The sequence below is a fragment of the Felis catus genome, chromosome B1, assembly GCF_018350175.1.
Source record: "Felis catus isolate Fca126 chromosome B1, F.catus_Fca126_mat1.0, whole genome shotgun sequence".
In the NCBI taxonomy this organism is placed as follows: Eukaryota; Metazoa; Chordata; class Mammalia; order Carnivora; family Felidae; genus Felis; species Felis catus.
This window is the reverse complement of record NC_058371.1, coordinates 134,637,229-134,656,911: the sequence shown is the minus strand read 5'-3', so window position 1 is coordinate 134,656,911 and position 19,683 is coordinate 134,637,229. Positions and strand designations below refer to the sequence as shown.

Sequence of the window (19,683 nt, the reverse complement as noted above, 5' to 3'; positions counted from 1 at the left end):
TTATTAACTTTTTTATGTATTTGGGTGCTCTGTGTCGGGTGCATAAATATATACAATTGTTATATCTTCTTGTTGGATTGTCCCCTTTATTATTATATGGTGTCCCTTCTTTATCTCTTATCACAGTCTTTGTTTTAAAGTCTATTTTGATCGATCTAAGTATTGCTACTCTGGCTTTCTATGACATCCATTTGCATGATAAATGTTTCTCCATGCCTTCACATTCAATCTTCAGATAACTTTAAGTCTGAAATGAATCTCTTATAGGCAGCATATAGATGGGTCTTGTTTTCTTATTCACTCTATTGCCCTATATTTTTTGATTGGAGCATTTAGTCCATTTACATTCAAAGTAATTATTGATAGATATGAATTTATTGCCATGTTGTTACTTGTTTTGTGGTTGTTTTTGTGGTTTTTCCCATTCATCACTTTGAATATATCATGCCACTCCTTTTTGGCTTAGAAAGCTTCTGCTGAAAAATCCTCTGGTAGCTTTATGGGGTATCCTTTGTATACAACTGTCTTCTTCTGTCTTGCCGTTTTTAATATTTTTTCTTTACCATTGTATTTTGCCATTTTAATTACAATATGTCTTGGTGTGGATCTGTGTTTGTTGATTATATTGGGGGTTCTCTGTGCTTCATAGATCTGGATATCTGTTTCCTCCCCCAGATTAGGGAAGTTTTCAGCTGTTATGTCTCCAAATAAATTCTCTGCCCCCTTTCTCTCTTCTTCTGGGGTTCCTATAGTGCAAATGTTATTACATTTGATGGAGTCCCTGAGTTGCCTAAGTCTATTCTTGTTTTGTGTAGTTCTTTTTTCTCTCTTTTGTTCAGCTTGATTACTTCCCATTACCCTGTCTCCTGGGTCATTAATTCATTCCTCTGCTTCTTCCAGGCTGCTGTTCATTCCATCAAATATGTTTCTCATTTCGTTTATCGAGCCCTTTATCCTGCTTTTTCATTCCTTATCTCTGTGTTAATGGTCTTACTGATATCCTCCATTTTTTTTCTCAAGTCCAGCGAGCATCCTTATGATCATTGCTTTAAATTCTCTATCAAGCATGTTACTTCTATCTGTTTCAAAAGGCCTTGACCTTTTCCTTTATTTGGGATAAAATCCTCTGTCTTCTAATTTTGTCTAAGTCTTTTTGCCTCTTTTTCTGTGTTAGGAAAGTCAGCTACATTTCCTGTTCTTGAGGGTAATGGCTTTATGAAGAAGAGGTCCTACAGTGCCCTGCAGTGTAGTGTTCCCTGTTCCCCAGGGCCTGGTGCTTCAGGGAATGTGTCCAATGTGTGCTTTGTGTGCTCTGGTGTTGTGTCCTGGCTGCTTCATTCTGCAGGCCAGTCATTTGCAGAGGCTTTTTTTGCCTGTTGTGGGCAGCGTTTGGTCCCTGGCCTGAATGTGGTGCATTTTAACTGGGTGTGTGCTCTTGTCTTCTTGTGAAATGAACCGTGTTGTCACTTGCACCAGAAATGAAGCCTTGCAAAACACCCTCATCAGGAGACACAGTGCTGGCAGGGGTTTGGGCTGATCTTCTGAAGGAGGGAGTTTGACATGCTGGGACTGAGGCAAGCTTGACTGGGAAGAGCGGTTCCACTGGAGCACAGGGTGTGGTGACGGGTCTTGTGTAAGCAACTTAGGTTGCTTCCTAAACATCTGGTTCCTGCAGATGGCCCTGTGTTTATGATAAGAGGCAAGGGAGGTAAATGGTGCCTGCCAGTTCCTTTGTTCCTGGAGGGGTCTCTACATGAATGCTGCCTCTCTGTGACAAATTCCAAGATGAACAACTAACCTCCCCACTGTGCAACCCAGGCACTCTTCAGATCATTGTTTCCATGCTGTATGTCTGCATGCTGTTTGCCCTGCCTTCTCACTAAAAGCAGCCCCAATGCCTATGGGCTCTATCCCAGCCAAGCCCTTTAAAACTCCAGGCTTTAAGCCCTGCTGATTCAAGAACTCATGAAATTTGGGTTCTCTCGCTTTCTAAGTCAATTGCAGTGGGGCTTCCTTTTACCCATGCACTCCCCTGTGTGCCAGTGTGTCCCTCACCCTTTTCAAGTTCACTCTCCACTGCAGTGGCCATGATCCATTTCTCTCTCAAGCCTTATCTCCACACTTCCTACCTTCTTCAGTATGACCTCTTTTCTACCTTAAGTTGTGAAGTTTGTTCTGCCAGTCTTCAGGTTGATTTCTGGGGCATGTAGGATGATTTGGTAGTTATCCAATTGTATTAATGGGACAAGATGATCCTAGGGTCCTCCTACTCCACCACCATCTTTCTTCCTCCTCCCCATTATCAACATTATTAACATTTTATGGATTTCTGTATTACATATTGAAAGGAGTTTAAATTCAAATACAAAATGAGCCCTTCCATTTGAATAAAGGTGAGAAAGAAGATATTATGTAAAATTAGGAAAAGAAACAATCATATCTAGCTAGTGATATTGAGATTCATATATCAGGGTGTTCATTACATAGACAATAAATGCATTATTCGTGTGTTTCATTAAATAAGTATTTTAGGTAAGACAGAGAAATGCTTTATTTTATTTAATGCTTAGTCACTTATAAAAAGTGACAATGCAACTGAATATATTTGTACATGTAGAAGTTTATTTACCATTCTCTGCTAAAGAACCCCTTCCCTTTTTTCAAGTACAGAATCTACTGTGGACCTCCAGTGCTCAGTTCTAACACCCTTTATTGTTGCGTAAAGTTTCTGGCTTACAGAACATCCTGGAGAGGCAGTCTTAGAAGATAAAGGAAGGTGTTAGTAGAATGGCAAGAATGGGACTTTTCAAACCTGAGGAGTGATAAGTGGTACAAGTGGGTTAGTTCTGGGTAGGGGGGAGGGGAAATGCCAAAGATAGACTGTGAAGGGCAGGGAACATGTATGTCTAGCAATGAGATTTCTCTTTCTCTCATTTCTCTGTATTCAACTCCCAGCATTGAAATATCCCCTTGGGTCCCCCAAAGGCATTTTGAAAGTACATGGTCTTTGGAGTTGAATCCTGATTCATCACCTGCTAGGTATGTAATTTGGGGCAAGCTACTTAAATTTTTGAGACTCAATTTTCCTCATCTGTAACATGAGGATTACAAAATGAGATAAAATGAATCTATCTCTCAGGGCTATTGGGAAGATAATAAAAATGTATGTAAAATCCTTGGAATATAACTAATGCTCAATAAATGGTAGACATTATTACTGAGAGTTTCTTTTTAAAAATTTCAGCTTCGCTTTTGATATAAGTGAATTACCAACTTTGTTAGACAATATCTTCTTCATCTTTAATTTTCAGCACCAAATAGCTCTGTGACTTTGAGAAATGCCCTTACCCTTTATATGATTCAATTTTTTCACAGATGAAATAATAGGGATAATATCTTGGGTAACACTGGAGCTCTGTAAGACTGTGGTGCTATCCACTTTGTTCTTGATCATAATTAAAGCAAGGTACAGGCACATGCATTATATTTCATAATGCGGCACAGCACAGGCCTCAGCAGCATGGACTCTGGAGGCAGTAACCTGAATTTCTGCTTATAGTTCCTCCACTTAACAGGGCTGAGTGATCTGTCAAGTCACTTTGCTCTTTTATGCCTCAGTTTCTTCCTTTTCTGGACTTCCTTTGCACAAATTAATTTTCCAATGGTATTATAGAGAGCATCTTTCATCCTCAAACTTCTGTTGCCTCATATTCTAGTGGTGCTCTACTTTTCTAATGCTATAAATGGTCCTAATAAAAGTATTAAATTGTTTGACCACAAGCTGGCTAACCACCAACACTTCATTCTCTCACCCCAATCAAACAAAAAAAAATGTTTCTAGACTGTCGTTTTTCTTTTAGTTATAGAGCTATAGAATTATTATAGCAAATGTTTACTGGAAAATTGAGGTATTGCCACAAGAAATTAAATGTTAATAAAATCATTGACACAGAAAAGAGAGTATGAAGATCTCTTAATCAATACTGTCTCAGTATTTCCATATTCATGAAAGGTTTGGAACACTTGGCTTCCTACATTAACCCTCTGCTCTAGTGAACAGGAAAAATATTGTTTAATGAATATTTTTAACTTTGTAATAAGGTAAGGATTTGAACTACATGGCCATTGGCATCTTTTCTAATGCTGAGATCCTATGATTTTTATGTCTTTCTTGAGAAGTTTATTGGCTATTAAAAATGGCAGCATCTGCAATGATCCCTAGACATGTAACTAGTGTGGGTCAAAAGGCTTTGTCCCAAGATGCTGAGTTGCAAATTATACAAAATATTCTTAATAAAAATCTTTAAGTGATGCAAATCTTAAAGCTTTTCTTCCCGTTAGCAGATGTTTTCCCATTATTCCTCATCCTAGGGGTGAGTTTATCCCAGAACTTGAGATTCAGCAACTACTGAATATGGATGGAGATAGTCTTGGTCAAAGGCAATGAACTTCCCAGCCCAGAGAGACTTGGTATTCAAGGAGTGCACCCTATTATCTACCATCTCCACTGCCTCATATATTCATGCCACTTCTAAGTTGGTTCCACTCTAAAATTTCATTTTTCTAACATTCAGGATCACAACAGGGGTGATTGTTTTTATCATCAAAAGAATCTCAATTAGATGTCAACAGATCCCTTTAAATACACCCCACCCTGCTTCTAATATAATTGAAACCATAACATTCAAAACTTTCTTGAGGAAGTAAAAACTTTGTTTTGTACATCTTTTCATTAGGAAGAAATAGGCCTCCACTTTAGCTTCCTTTCCCATTCTTCTTTCTCCTCAGTGACATCATTTGTTTTTTCTTCTCTACAGCCAGTTAACAACATTTATTGATCCCCGTTGTGGGTAGAGATGTTTATTACCTCCACTATTGCTTGTGCCCATTTGTTCATTCCTGGTCTTGCCCTCTCTCTCAAGATGTTGCAATAGCCCTCTTCATAACAGATTGTTTGCCATTATACAGATTCTTTTTTGTTGTTGTTTTAATGGGGAATGCCATGGGACTTGTGGAAGAAAGTAGTTATCAGAAGAAATATTTTGAGAACCACTCTTGAGCCAGTTTGAAAAGTTGTGCAGCTAAGGAGGCTGTCTTGAAGGCTTATGAATTCAGTTTTTTGATGTCATTCCTTTATACTGTGCTTTATGAATAAATATTGGAATGAATTGATGGTAATATGTCTTTATATTATGTTGTTATTTATATACTTCCTAGCAGTAAAAGCTACGGAGCTCATTTTAAAATCAGTGATAATCAATATAACACCAAAGTTGCAAAATTTAGAGCAGATTAACATATAATGACAATTCCTTAGATTCTCAGTTAATGTGCCATTTCAACATCCACTATCTGGGTGGGATCTCATTTGACAGGTAAGGAAATTGAGACCTAGGGAGGGAAGTGATTTGCCCAGGATTTCTCAGTTGGTAAGTGGCAGAGCTCACCACCAAAATTTAAAACCAAAAATATATGGCTATGATTTAACTATTGAAAAGTAAAATGCTCGATTTATGTGGATTTGGTCTTGCTATTTCTCCAGGTGCTCAAGTGTTATTTTAGCAAGCAAACAGATAAAGCAGTAGCAAGTGAATGAATCTTAGGCTGTGTTCAAATATTCTTGACAGGCGTCAAGCCTTCTGTCTACACCAAGGACCCAAGTCTGCCATTTAATGAACAGGATGATGTTTGTTTATTTTCTTTAAGCCTGAGTTCTCCACCAACTGGCTCCTAGGTCAGAAAGATATATGAAACACAAACAAAAGTGCAAGTAAGGCCTATCATCAACAATGCAATCTCACCCCCTGGTACCCTGCTCACCTTAAAGAAATTTATATCGACATTACGGAAGAGATCTCCCTAAATTATGTGCTAAATCAAGATCACATTTTAGAAGACAATAGATTTTCCTGGTCACATAAAGATTTTAGCTTACCATTCTGCTTCTTGAAATAAGCACTTATCCCCAAATTATTACGATATTGTCATGAATGTATATCAGGCTGTTTATATTTGCACCATATCCATTCTCTATATTTGAGGTTATACACATACCTGCCATTTCCTCTATCTCCTTTTTTAATATTTTAAAAATGAGTGAGACTATTCTACATTTTCCATATGTTATAATAGTAGAGCATCTAGAATTTTTTTATGTGTGCTCATGAATATTTTTAATGCAAATGGTGAGAGTTATGGTGATAAAAGCTCTGGAGACTGAATTTTTCCAAGTACAGAGATTGTAAACATGGTGAATTCGCTTTATCAAGAAATATTCCCAAACGTGCTGATTTTTTCTTGTCTTTTCTTTCTTTCTTTCTTCCTTCCTTCCTTCCTTCCTTCCTTCCTTCCTTCCTTCCTTCCTTCCTTCCTTCCTTGCCTTCTTCTACATGGTAGTAATGGCCCTTGTAAGACATTATAAAATGGAAAAAGATCGGGAAGAAAATAAACTTACTATAATCTCAGTATCTAGAGATTAAAACTTCAGGTTTTTCTGTATTATTAAATATATAATATAAAATTCAGATAACATTATATACACTGTTTTCTAATATACTTTACTCATTAAATGTACCATAAAGCATTTAAAAGCTCCTAAATAGTGCTCTAAATTTCAGTTATTATTCTACTATGACATATCTTGAGAAAGAAGAACAAAGCTGGAGGGATCACAATTCCAGATTTCAAGATATACTGCAAAGCTATAGTAATCAAAACAGTATGGTATTGGCACAAAAATAAAAACAGATCAGTGGAACAAAATAGGCAGTCCAGAAATAAACCCTTGCTTATATGGTCAATTAATCTACAACAAAGGAAATAAGAATATACAGTGGGGAAAAGATAGTCTTTTCAATAAATGGTTTTGGGGAAAAATGGACATGTCTATGCAAAATAATGCAACTGGATCACTTTCTTACACCATACACAAGATTAAACTGAAAGAAGATTAAAGACCTAAATATAAGACTGAAAACCATAAAACTTCTGAAAGAAAACATGGACAGTAAACTCTTGGACATCAGTCTCAGTAATATTTTTTTGGATCTGTCTCCTCAGGCAAGGGAAGCAAAGGCAAAAATAAACAACTGAGACTACATCAAAATAAAAAGCTTCTTCACAGTGAAGGAAACCATCAACAAAAGAAAAAAAACCAACCTACTGAATAGGAAGAGATATTTACAAATGTTATATCCATAAGAGGCTAATATCCAAAATATACAAAGAACTTAAATAACTCAACACCAAAATACCAGTCTGATTAAATAAAGGGCAGAGGACCTGAATAGAGATTTTTTTCCAAAGAAGACCTACAGATGGCCAATAGACACATGGAAAGATGCTCAACATCACTAATCATAAGGGAATGACAAATCAGAACCATAATGAGATATCACCTCACACCTGTCAGAATGGCTAGAAAAAGACAAGAAATAACAAATGTTGGCAAAGATGTGAAGAAAAGGGAACCTTGTGCATTGTTGGTGGGAATGAAAAATACTATAGCCACTACAGAAATGCATATGGAGGTTCCCCCCAAATTAAAAATAGGACTACTATATGATCCAGCAATTTTACTTCTGCATATATATCTGAAGAAAATGAGAATACTAATCCAAAAGCACAGGTGCACTCCTATGTTAACTGCAACATTATTTGTAACAGCAAAGATTTGGAGGCAACCTGTGTCCACCAGTAGATGAACGAATGGATAAAGAAGATGTTAATACACACACACACACACGCATGCACGCGTACACGCACACAAGAATATTACATGGCCAGGAAAAATATTATGTAGCCATTTGCAACAGCATGGATGTATCTAGAGGGTGTAAATGCTAAGTGAAACAAGTCACACAGACAAAAACAAATACCATGTGATTCTGCTTTTATGTGGAATCTAAAAAACAGACAAGCAGAAACAGACTCATGAATACAAACAAACTAGTGATTGACAGAGGGGAGGGAATTGGGGGACTGGGCAAAAAAGGTAAAGGGGATGAAAAGACTTCCAGTATGGGCACCTGGGTGGCTCAGTAGGTTAAGCGTCCAATTTCAGCTCAGGTCATGATCTTGTAGTCTGTGGGTTTGAGCCCCGCATTGGGCTCTGAGCTGATAGGTTTGGATTCTGCTTTGGATTCTGTCTCTCCCTCTCTTTCTGCCCCTCTCCCACTCACACTTTGTCTCTCTCAAAAAAAAAATTTTTTTTAATTAAAAAAAATGTATAGAGTTAAAAAAATATTTTCAGTTATAAAATATAATAAGTCATGGGGAGGTAAAGCAGGGCATGGGAATGTAGTAAATAATGATGTAATAACTAAACTAAAAACACTCAGGAATTCCTTCCCCTGTGTTCATACAGGGATAATTTCCAGGGTTTTTCCCTCTTTATGCATTCTTGTAAGTATTTCTTTTTCAAAAACTTCTTGAATGTATTTAGGAAAGCTTTCAGCAAAACCAAGGCAGTGATTCATCACATCTTAGAGTAGAAAAGGCGTTAATAGGTACATCTTTTTGCATCCAGGAAAAATTACCATTCAATAAAAAAATTATGTTTAAAAATATAGTAAATTAGGAAGTGTTCATTTTCATGATTTTAACTATATTTGGAGTAAGAGACTTCACAAACATATCTTTAAGCATCCACACAAAATGCTTGAAATGCTAAAAACTTATACCTTTCAGATTACTCTAAATTTTTCCCAAAGTGACCTTTATTGTTTTAACAGTAATTACTCTCCATGGCTAATAGGTATTATCATGTGGGGTTGTTTCTAAGGCCTAAGGAAAGGAATCGAATTAAAGGGAGTGGCAGGGAAAAATGTGTTAGAAAAATACTTTTTCTCTTTGGTTGCAAATTGGGAACAACTCCATCCTGCTCATCCATGAACCCAGTTCCCTCCAGTAGGAGGGATTCTATGGATTTCAAGCCAGACCTCCTTGAGTATGAAGGTAAACACTGCCACTACACACATCAGGAAGGTGTCATTTTCTTTCTTTCTTTCTTTCTTTCTTTCTTTCTTTCTTTCTTTCTTTCTTTCTTTCTTTCTTTCTTTCTTTCTTTCTGTGAGAGAGATACAGACACAGAGAGAGAGAGGGAGGGAAAGGGGCAGATGGAGAAGGAGAGAAAATCTTAAGCAGGCTCCACACAAAACACAGGGTTCAATCTCATGACTGCGAGATCATGACCTGAGCTGAAATCAAGAGTCAGATGCTAAACTGACTGAGCCACCCAGGAACCCCAGAGAGATGTCATTATTAGGCAAGGCAACAGGAACCAAACAAAAACCCAGAACATCTTATTTACTTTCTTCACCTATTACTAATGTTGACCCGTTTCCAAATGCCTTCTTCTTCATACATTTGAACTTTAACCAAGTTTCTTTTCAAGATGTGCTTCTGAAACAAGGATTTCAAAATTTAAATAAAGAAATGAAAGTTCTTAGATCAAGAAAGTGAGGAGGCAATGTGCTTTTATTTCCTCCTGTGGAATTACACTCAGGCAAACACTACCTGTGGTGTTTGAAAAGCAAAATACCTTAACGCAACAAATTTATAATTCAAAGAAAGTGCCAAAAACTGTTTTCATTTGTATTATTTATGACATGAGAGATAATTGAAAGCTTGCTTCAATAGTTTCTTTTCTTTCCTTTTAAAAAAAATAATTTTGACTGGCTGTTCATCCTTTTTTTCATTCAGAAATAAGATGGGTTTGGGAATGAGACAAAGCAGCCTTTTTACTTTACCAAATGTTGTATTTGTCATTATCAGCTTCCCAATAGATTCACTCCTTTATTTCACTTCCTCTTTAGTTAAATATGATTCCATGAGAACAAGGGGGTTGTAGTGAGTGCCAAAATGTATCTTGTAAGCAAAAGTAGCAAGGAAATGAACAAGTAACTGAATGTCCCTGGTCTACTTTTATCTGGGTTGATCGGTTGTGTAGGATGCTGTGGTTTTAATTTTTCCATTCAGAATTTAACTTGAAAAATTGATATTAAAGTACCTGCATTTATTCCCTTTTTCCACTATTTATTTTGACTTATTACTAACTTAGTGGCCCAGTTATACTTTTCTCTTTAATAAAAATATCTGAGACAAACTGATTCTATCTGCAAGACTGCCAGACGAATCGTTTTCTTTCTAAAACTAGATTTAGGAAGAAGGAGAAGGCTAGTTTTATGAAGGCATTTTGGATGGTGCACTTTGCAGATGGCAATGTTAAAAGCAGAGGTATAATTAGACACTGGCATTCTCAGAAAAGATTTCAAAAATCTAGAAAAGGGAGAGATCAAAGGCAGGAATATAGGATATGATATGAATTGGCTTGCATATACAACTTCAGCTGGGAATGCCACTTAAAAAGGGGACAGCCGAGGGGCCCCTGGGTGGCTCAGTTGGTTAAGCGTCCAACTTGGGCTCAGGTCATGATCTCATGGTTTGTGGATTCGAGCCCTACTTCAGGGTCTGTGCTGACAGCTCAGAGCCTGGAGCCTGGTTCGGACTCTGTGTCTCCCTCTCTCTCTCTATCCCTCCCCCACCTGCACACTATTTCTCTCTCTCTCTCTCTCTCTCTCCCTCGAAAAATAAATAAACATTTAAAAAATCTTAAAAAGTGGGGGGCAGCCAAAACAGATACCATGTAGGGCTGCAGTTTGGTCCCTGCCTCTGCTTTCAAATAAAATAGGTAGAACGAATCTGACATTTTATGAATATCCTCAGATCCAGGGGACTGAAAATTATGACTCTTCTACTCCAAACTACAGTTGAAAACATGACTTTCCTGCTACATTTAATGGTAAGACATTACCTTGCTTTCTAGTGGGCATTCCTAAGGATCAGTAATTTAAGCAAAATAAAATACAATAATGTGTTTAGTGGATGTTGAAAAACAGAAAGCTATTCTGCTCTAGAGAAAGACCTCAGAATCTGCTTGAAGACCTCAGAATCAATTTGAAGACAGGCAGGATCAAATGATTAAAAAAAAAAGAATTGTTTGCATATATTAAAATGTTTTCCCTGTATCCTACAACAACTGTATTATTTAAAAAATCAAAATGTGTTTTCCTAAAAAATGTCTGCACTCCTTATAAAAGTTAACTTGCCCAATAAATAACCTCAAGAAGTTTCCTTGAAAATTTGCCTTCTTGCCTTCCCTACCCCCACTATTTGAAAACCAAATTTTATTTCCTTTTTATTTCCAAGAAAGTTATAAATAAACCAATTTTCTCTGAATATGGGACTCTAGGCCATGCTGACCTCCACAGTAATTCGAGCTCCACCACTCACCAGTAACAATGTGCTGTTTCATTTCATCTGTGAAATGGGAATGATAATGACTACCATGTAGGACTACTGTGAGCATTAACTCAGAGAATATCTGTGAAGCTCCCAGCCCGGTGTATCTCATGAGACAGGCGCTCACATTGTTAGTTCCTTTCTGGTTCCCCATTAGTCTCCCTTCTTCTTTTTTTTTTTTAATATTTATTTATTTTTGAGAGAGAGAGAGAGAGACAGAGTGTGAACGGGGGAGGGGCAGAGAGAGAGAGGGAGACACAGAATCTGAAGCAGGCTCCAGGCTCTAAGCTGTCAGCATGGACCCTGACTGGGGGCTCCCAGCACCGTGAGATCAAGACCAGAGTCAAAGTCTGACACTTAACAAACTAGCCACCTAGGCGCCCCTAGTCTCCCTTCTTGGTTCTCCCCTCCCTACAACCAGCTAGTCTCTAAATAATGCATATGTAATTGTTAGAACACCAGCATGAATGCCCAGAAGTGTTTGTTACTGAATTAACTCAGCAGTGAATCTGGCATTGCACCCCAACCTTTCCCCTTCCTCTATCCCTTTGGGCAACCCCTCCCTCAAATACCTGAGCTACACCCTGACTCCAGGTGAACTGTGAAACTGGCTATCACGTGAGCATTTTCTCTCAGGGTTTCAGCTGGTCTGGTTCTGCCTCAAAGACCAGACGGAGCTCATGTGCTCATGTTGCTCACAATTAACTGACTCTGGACATGTGGTCACTGCCATCAAGACCCGCCCCAAGGAGAACAGCAGTTCAATGAAATCTTAAACTCTATTTATAGACCACTTGAAACAAACACTTTCCTGTGAAGCCTAAGGAATCCTTCTTGAGAACAGGAAAGTAATTCACTAGTCCCAGTACTAACAGGCAACTGAAGGGAGGAAAATGCAGCAAGTCTGTGCTTTTCCAGTGTTCTACAATTTACAAAGCATTTGCTTCTGCTTGTTGTCCCATTTCACCCTGACACCATCCCAGGAGGCAAAGCAGACACTAGTAAAAAAAAAAACAAAACCCATTTTATAGATTACAAAACTGATGCCTGGGAGGCTCAGGGAGTTGCTTACATTCATATGGCTGGTGAATGGTGGTGGTTAGAGAAAGAGGGGAGAGGAAAGCGGTAAAGGGAGAACTGTTTTCTGTTCATGCAATCAACCTAAACTTCAGTAAGTAATTATTTACCAATAAGAAAAAATACACAGGCAAGATAATGGTTTCAAAATGTACCTGCAAGCTTAAAAAATTGTTCCTTCTCCACTTCTAATAGGAAAACCAAAATATGAGAAATAAACACTCAGGGAGATTCTCCAGGGAAACATTTATAAACATGTTTGTATCTGTCTATAACATATACATACAAACATACATACATAAAATACATACCTGTATTTTAGGAAGAAATTCCTTCTTGAAACCTCTCCAGATTAAAATGTGCCTATGTCAAGACTAATCTTGAAAAAGATGATAGGAATTTTTACGAGAAATTTTCATTGATTCTGCCAATCAGCTCTGAATATATACATCTTTACCATCTTTTTAGTGTGGGAGGGTGTTTGCATAAGTCCAGTATGTGCATAAAAAGACTTCACTAATATGAATTAGTTTATTACCAGAAATGAGTTTGCTCTATAAAGTTATTTTATTTTGATTTTAGCAAATAATTTTTAAGCTTTGTTACTTGGAAAGGGTATACAAAAACTTTTTGTCTTGAGAAGTACGTCTGGATAATTTAGAATAGCTACACTAAAATCTGTGTGTGTGTGTGTGTGAGAGAGAGAGAGAGAGAGAGAGACAGAGACAGAGACAGAGAAAGAGATTGAGGGAGTGAGAGAGATTACGGTTTAAAGAATACCGCTGGGTTAGCAAATTGGCTCAGTGCCACTGGGGGATTTTCAGATTTACCAATTCTCTGCCTATTGTTGCAGCTCTGATTTATGGACTTTGGAATCTCTTGAAAGGCAAAGCGTCTGGAGTTTAGGGTCTTTCCTTGCCAGTCCCTCCATTTCCCCTATACTGTTTTTGCCCATGTTCACCTTGTGGCGACCTTGCAGGACTCAGCGTTTTTACCTGAGCTCAGTAGCTGGGGAGCCCACTAGTGCTGGGGAGAGGGCAGTGGTTTCCATTCCTGGGTGATGGAGTCATGGGAGAAACTGCAGCGAACCAACGGAGAGTAGGACCGGAGCCGGGCTCCAATGTGCTTTAAGCGGCTCAGGACAGAGCAGCTGTTCTGGTCTCCCAGCCTGCAAGTGCTGCCTGCATTTGTCACTGACCACTGAAGTGTGTGTTTGTGCAAGGTGAGAGCTGGGTGCTTTCTCATTAATTTGGAGACAAATTGCCAGGTATTGCTGTTTATTGTGTTTGATAATTTGGGGATATTTAGATCACCACAAAGCCAGGACCTAGACTGCGTGTGGTTTTATTTATACCCTTGTTTTCTGTCACGATCCATTCAGCTCTCCACAGTGTCAAATTGTGGCAATGGATTGGACACAGTGCTGTTCTTACCCTGAAATGTGATCAGTTTAGTGCTGTTTTCTTGGATTTTTTTTTTCATTAATTGCTGCTGCCAAATTACCTAGCTGTTCATATACAGAATTCCCATGCTGATCTGAAAGCACATGAAAACTGCTTCGGACATAAATCGGAATTGCTAGTTGTTGGAGTTCTTGCTGTGGTGTTTTCTTTGCTTCCCCCACATTTTAGTGGTTGAAACTTTGTGGAGAGCAGAGTGCCTTGGGCTCTGATCTGGTGATAGAAGTAACATGGGAGTTTCTGTGTTTTTGCTCGTCAAAATGAAAACTGCTTGGCTATTAGTGTGTGTGTGTGTGTGTCTGTGTGTGTGGGGGGGGTGGCTGTGTACACACGTGTACACACAAGTGCTTACGCACACATGTGTGAAAAAAAAAAACTGCTTGAGAACCAAAAGAAACCCAAATAATCTTCAGCTATATTTTAATGCATTTACAATTAACCAAATCATCTTATAAGTCTTTCACTATCAGCATATTTGAATTTTGGAACTTCACATTTTGAACACACAAGGACAATACAACTGTCTTGCGGGGGTGTGGAGTGTGTACTCACTAGGAGTACAAAGGAATCCAAAATGTGGTCTGGGTAAGCTGACAGGCCTTAATCTTGCACTGGTTTTGCGTGTTAACTAATTAACTGAACCTATACAAAATATAAAGGAGAGACACTATTATTGTATCTAAATAAATATACAGGAGATTTGTATTTGTGAAATACATGTTCTAGAAAAGGGAAACATATGGGAATTTGGTATTATATGAATAGAAGAAGAATAAAAATTCAAAAAGCTATCAAAGTTTACAAGAAAGGAAAAGATAGTATACGTTAAGACGAGGAATCATTATGATGGGCTACTGAAAAGTACATCAACTGCTCAAGTTTTTATGTCTAGTGAAAGAACAATAGCACATTTAAGGGAATTCATAGTCAGCAGAAATGAAGCCAAGAGCAAAAGTTCTTAATAAAACATGTTGTCAACCTGTCTCTGAATGTACTCATCTGTCTTAATTAACTTGAATTCCGTTGCCAAGATTGATAAAGTTAGAATAAAAAAATAAAACTTTATTTTAGGTTGATTTCTTTAAACTAATAAAGTATATAAGTTATATTAAAATACACTGAACATTAAAATTGTTCAAAACGCTTTGTAGCTAACATACAATATCAAAATCATTTATCCCACTTTTGTGTTATGTCAGTTAGGAAGAAGAGTCTAATATTCTAAGCTAGAATGTCACCTGTTGTTACATACACATGGACTGCTGAGTTCTTTGGACACTCTCGTCATGGTTTCTTGCTTTCAGACTGTTAGGACACCGTGGAATGGTGAGCAGAAAACATCCGACTTTACCGTCGTCATGCTTTCTGTGCCAATTAAGAGCAGCAATAGTTTCATTTGACAGGCATGGAACTTGCAGTGTACAAAGAATTGGTGACTGGCCTTTCCATATAGGAATCTCCCCTACCTTGGCTTTCTGCTGCCACAATCTAAAATTTGGCAACTTCCTTAAAAGAGTTTAACATGGGGGTGCCTGGGTGGCTCAGCTGGTTGAGCATCCAACTTTGGCTCAGGTTCATGGGTTCAAGCCCCATGTCGGGCTCTGTGCTGAGAGCTCAGAGCCTGGAGCCTGCTTTGGATTCTGTCTCCCTCTCTCTCTGCCCCTCCCCCACTCAACACTCTGTCTCTTTTTCTCTCTCTCTCTCAAAAATAAATAAACACTTAAAAATGTTATTAAAAAATAAAATAAAAAAATAAAAGAGTTTAACATGACTTTCTCTCCATGACTGAAAAGATCTGATGGACGGCTTCTTACGATTGCTCTATCAATATGACAGTATCCACATCTCTGTGCCACTTATGGTCCAATACGTTCAAAAGTGGTGTCCATCTGTACACATGATCACCTTCCATGCAAAAAGACTAGAAACTTAGTCATCTATTTTTTGAACCATAATCAATGTAAACAGCCACAAAAAAAAAAAAAAAAGCCTAGAATAGTGTCTGTGTTTATTCTTTGGATAACTAGCTTACTGCGATATGCAAAGAGGTTTAAAAAGGTTTAGAGATTATAGGTACTGACCTCAAAGCACATGCCAGTCTGTTCAAACACATTTACTTCTGTGCAATTAAGCTCTCTCAGTTAAAGAAAAAGATTAGCCTTTATTTATATATATGATAAGCATCTCTAATTTTTTAAAAAGCCTAAATTTAACATTATGTTCTTGGTTTTTCTCTTCCTCCTTTCGGCTTTCTCCTTTATTCTACACTTTAAAATTATAAAGGTTTTAATTTACTAAACCTTTTTTTCTTTAGACCTATACTCAATCTCTTCACCCTGGGCAAGAAAGCAGCTGTGATTTATCTCCTGGAACTGGGGAAAGACCCATCTCCCCTGAGACCAAGAGATTACTGCCCCCTCTGAGCAGGAAAATGGGGTGGTTGTTGGGAAAGAATGTCTACCAGGCAGGGAATGGCCATTATCTATTATGCTTACAATTTGGCAATTCATGTTGTTCTTTCCTTCTAGTCTATAACTAGTTAGCTTGGAAACCTTTATCAACAATTGTTTACACATACCAACACAGACTTTTACAAAGAGCTTTGGTAAATTGAGATTAAATGCGATCTGTGGTATATGGGGTTTACTTAAAGTGGTATCAGTAGTTTTTATGTCTCTTTACCTTAACATTAAGGTAATTAAGTTCGGTTCTGCCTACTAACTCCTCCCCAAGTGGTTTAGATTCAGATGAAGTAATGGGCACTCACACAACTTTTAACTATTACTTCCAGATTCCTTAGTGGAAGCCTAGGTTATTTGGAAACAAGAAACATGGAAAATGGGGTGTATGATATGATTATTCCTCTGGTGGAGGAATGTCCTGACAGTCACTGGGCTCCTCAGTGAGAACTTTGAGAACTTTGAGTAAGAGAATATGGCAGCAGGAGATTCTCCATTGGAAACAGAGATAAAAACATTGTCCACAACTCTGTTCAAGAGGTCTCATTATTTGTCTCGAATCTAAGATCTACAAAGGAAATGGAATGCATAGAGTGTGGTTGTTACAAGACGGATTCAAATTATGCCTGCCTGTCTCCTTGGCCACTGTAGGAGATACTCACCAAAGTAACTTATCTCAAATGTATATGTTACAACCAATACAATTCATGTTTTTTAAAACCTTTATTTTTTAATGCTAATAGCAAGTTAAATTCTTTACATTCTGATAGTCAAATGATTCTCTTCTATCTGTAATACAGATAATCACTTTGAGACAATGTATTTAACAACTTCCAATATTTCTAACGGCTAAGAAACCATCAACAGGAAATCATTGCAAAGTTTCCTATTACAAGCATATTGGATCTTAAGAGAATGTTCAAGAATTCTACTCCAACATAACAAAATCAATATAAAGAGACTTTTATATGCTCTCTTCTGATAGGATATTTTAAAGGTCAGCATTCTTTGAATATTTTGATGATAAAGTATAAAATACTGGAGGTTGTCCCTTCCCTATTCTCTTGTAGAATAGGGCTTCACTGGATTGATAACTCTTATATGAGCACATCAATTTGGTAAGAGGGATTATTTTGTATCTATAAGAACTATCTCCTTTTCTTTATAAGTTTATATGAGAACTATGTTTTTAAATGCAGATGTTATTATTATTTATGGATAGTGAGACCAATAGATCAGGAGATGATTGCCATTGAAAAGAGAGATAGTTTGTGACTCATAGTTACCAAGAGGAGAAGGTGCAGTATGCCATGGGGTGGAGGTGGGGGGGCACTTGAGGAAACACCAGGGTTGGTCAGGAGACAGAGGGAGAGACGGGAAACCATGGATGAGTCTTTATTGTGGTTTCCTTGGAAAGGAACAGGCAAGTCAAGGTAGGAAGGTTTAGTACTGGCTTTGAATAATGTCAGCAGGCTCTAGGGTATTAGGGGCTGTCTCTAGTTGTCTGGGTACCTGGCCCTGAGGTGGTTAGGGCAGATGGATAGCGTCCCAGAAGGAGAGCCTTGTGAGAGCCTATAAAGTGGGGTATCATCTCTGGGTTGGTTTATTTGCATATGGTTTATTTGCTATATTTGGAAATTAGCTAATCCTGGGAGGGGCAGTCTCTCCAGGGTCAGCAGGACCCCAGATGTCAAATCATAAGAAATACAGAAAATAAAAACTCATGACTAATACAAGTTAACACTCCCACACAGTAATAGATCACTTAGTATCATTTTGCCAATTGTGGTGTTCACCTGGTTAGCCCACTATGGACAACAATCTCTTTGACACCAAATGCTCCCTATCAATCCAGGTAACCCTCCTAGTGAACTCCAAAGAGGTTTTCGTTTCATTGTTTTTGTTTTTTAAATTCAATGCTTTCTAAAACAACAAAAAGATAGGGGTGCCTGGATGGCTCAGTCAGTTAAGCATCCAACTTTGGCTGAGGTCATGATCTTGTGGTACATTGGTTTGAGCCCCATGTCAGGCTCTGTGCTGACAGCTCAGAGCCTGGAGCCTACTTCAGATTCTGTGTCTCCCTCTCTCTCTGCCCCTGCCCCACTCGTGTTCTGTCTGTCTCTCTCTATTTCAAAAAAAAAAAAAAAATCAACAAAAAGGCTAAAAATAACTAAATCCTCTTTACTGAATAATTAGGTATATTTTACTTGTCCCACACAGTGATATATTAATATAGAGACTAACAATTAATACTTCCATATTCGGATTCTGGTAATAAATGCATAAATTGAGTAGCAGTTCAGTTTCAACTGAACTGTCAAATGTAATTCATACTGTCCTTATTCCTCAAGTCATCAGCAGTGTACAGAGGGATCAAAGAACTTTTAATAGTTGAATAGGATCATTGATTTATCAGATTAGAATAAACATGTGCTAAAAATAGTTCATAATCGAGGAAGGAGAAACCCTAGAAATATGGCATTTCCCCTTGCACCATTTCTTCTCTCCATTTTTAAACATTTAGGAAAGAAGAAAGCATGTATATGGTGTTTCAGTGGGAATGGATTTTTTTTTTACCTTCCTGATTTAATGTCTCCATTCCAGTTATTGGAATTTCTCACAGGAGTTTAGTGTGTAATAGATATGGAACTTCAAAACAGTGGGGAAGGATGTGTGAGTTGACAGTGGATACTGGTACAACTAGATAGCCATTTGGGGAAAAAAAGTGTTTATCCCTTACCCCCCCCAAAAAAATTCTAGAGAAGCTAAAGATTTAGATGCAAAATATGAAACAATATGCATGCTAAAAGAAGGCTTTGGTGTGCTGACTGGCACAGAGTAGTTGCCATACCAACCACATCACTAAGCAGCTGTGAGCAGGGTTGGAAATGGCATTCTGCCACTTGGGAGTTACCTAGGCTTGGTGGCCATCATGGCCATTACCATAGCAGAAGGGGGGCATCAACATGGTCCTTTCTCTGTGCCATCTGCCCCACCACCCTCTATGTCACCCAGGTACCCAAGTTTCTGAGATGAAAAAAAAGCAAAGAAGGTATAAATATAAATCTAATTACTTTTTAAATTCCAGAACTGATGCTTTGTGTTTTATCCTGGAGCCAGACACGTGTTAGGAAAACATTGGAGGTGGATTTCTTTCTCTTAGTTCTCCTGATTCTCAAATCTGACATTTGATTGAGGCCTCAAAGTGGCATCACTCTCTCTGGTATCTGCAGGTTTCCGGTTTATGATTTCCATTGGTGTGACAAGGGAATTAGACACTGTCCGCTGTGCACTGGCCCTTCTCAGTTGTTATCAGACTAGACTGAACCAATTCCAGGGGTGTGTGCTTGGTAGGAAACAGGAGGACTTCAGCTGGAAAGCTCTTT

At 38.1% G+C, this 19,683-nt stretch overlaps 1 protein-coding gene across 9 annotated transcripts in view; it reads left to right on the top strand.

Moving 5' to 3' along the window:
• Positions 1-19,683, top strand: part of ARHGAP24 (Rho GTPase activating protein 24) — a 661,374-nt gene that overhangs the window by 480,008 nt on the left and 161,683 nt on the right. Inside the window, exon 1 of one of the 9 annotated variants that reach the window (XM_006930991.5) lies at positions 13,139-13,645. The exons of 7 other annotated variants lie outside the window; for them this stretch is intronic. The gene's annotated coding sequence lies outside the window, so the exon portion shown is untranslated. Of the gene's footprint in view, positions 1-13,138; positions 13,646-19,683 lie in introns of those variants that run through there. One more of the 9 variants, XM_003985213.5, reaches the window with a different exon arrangement.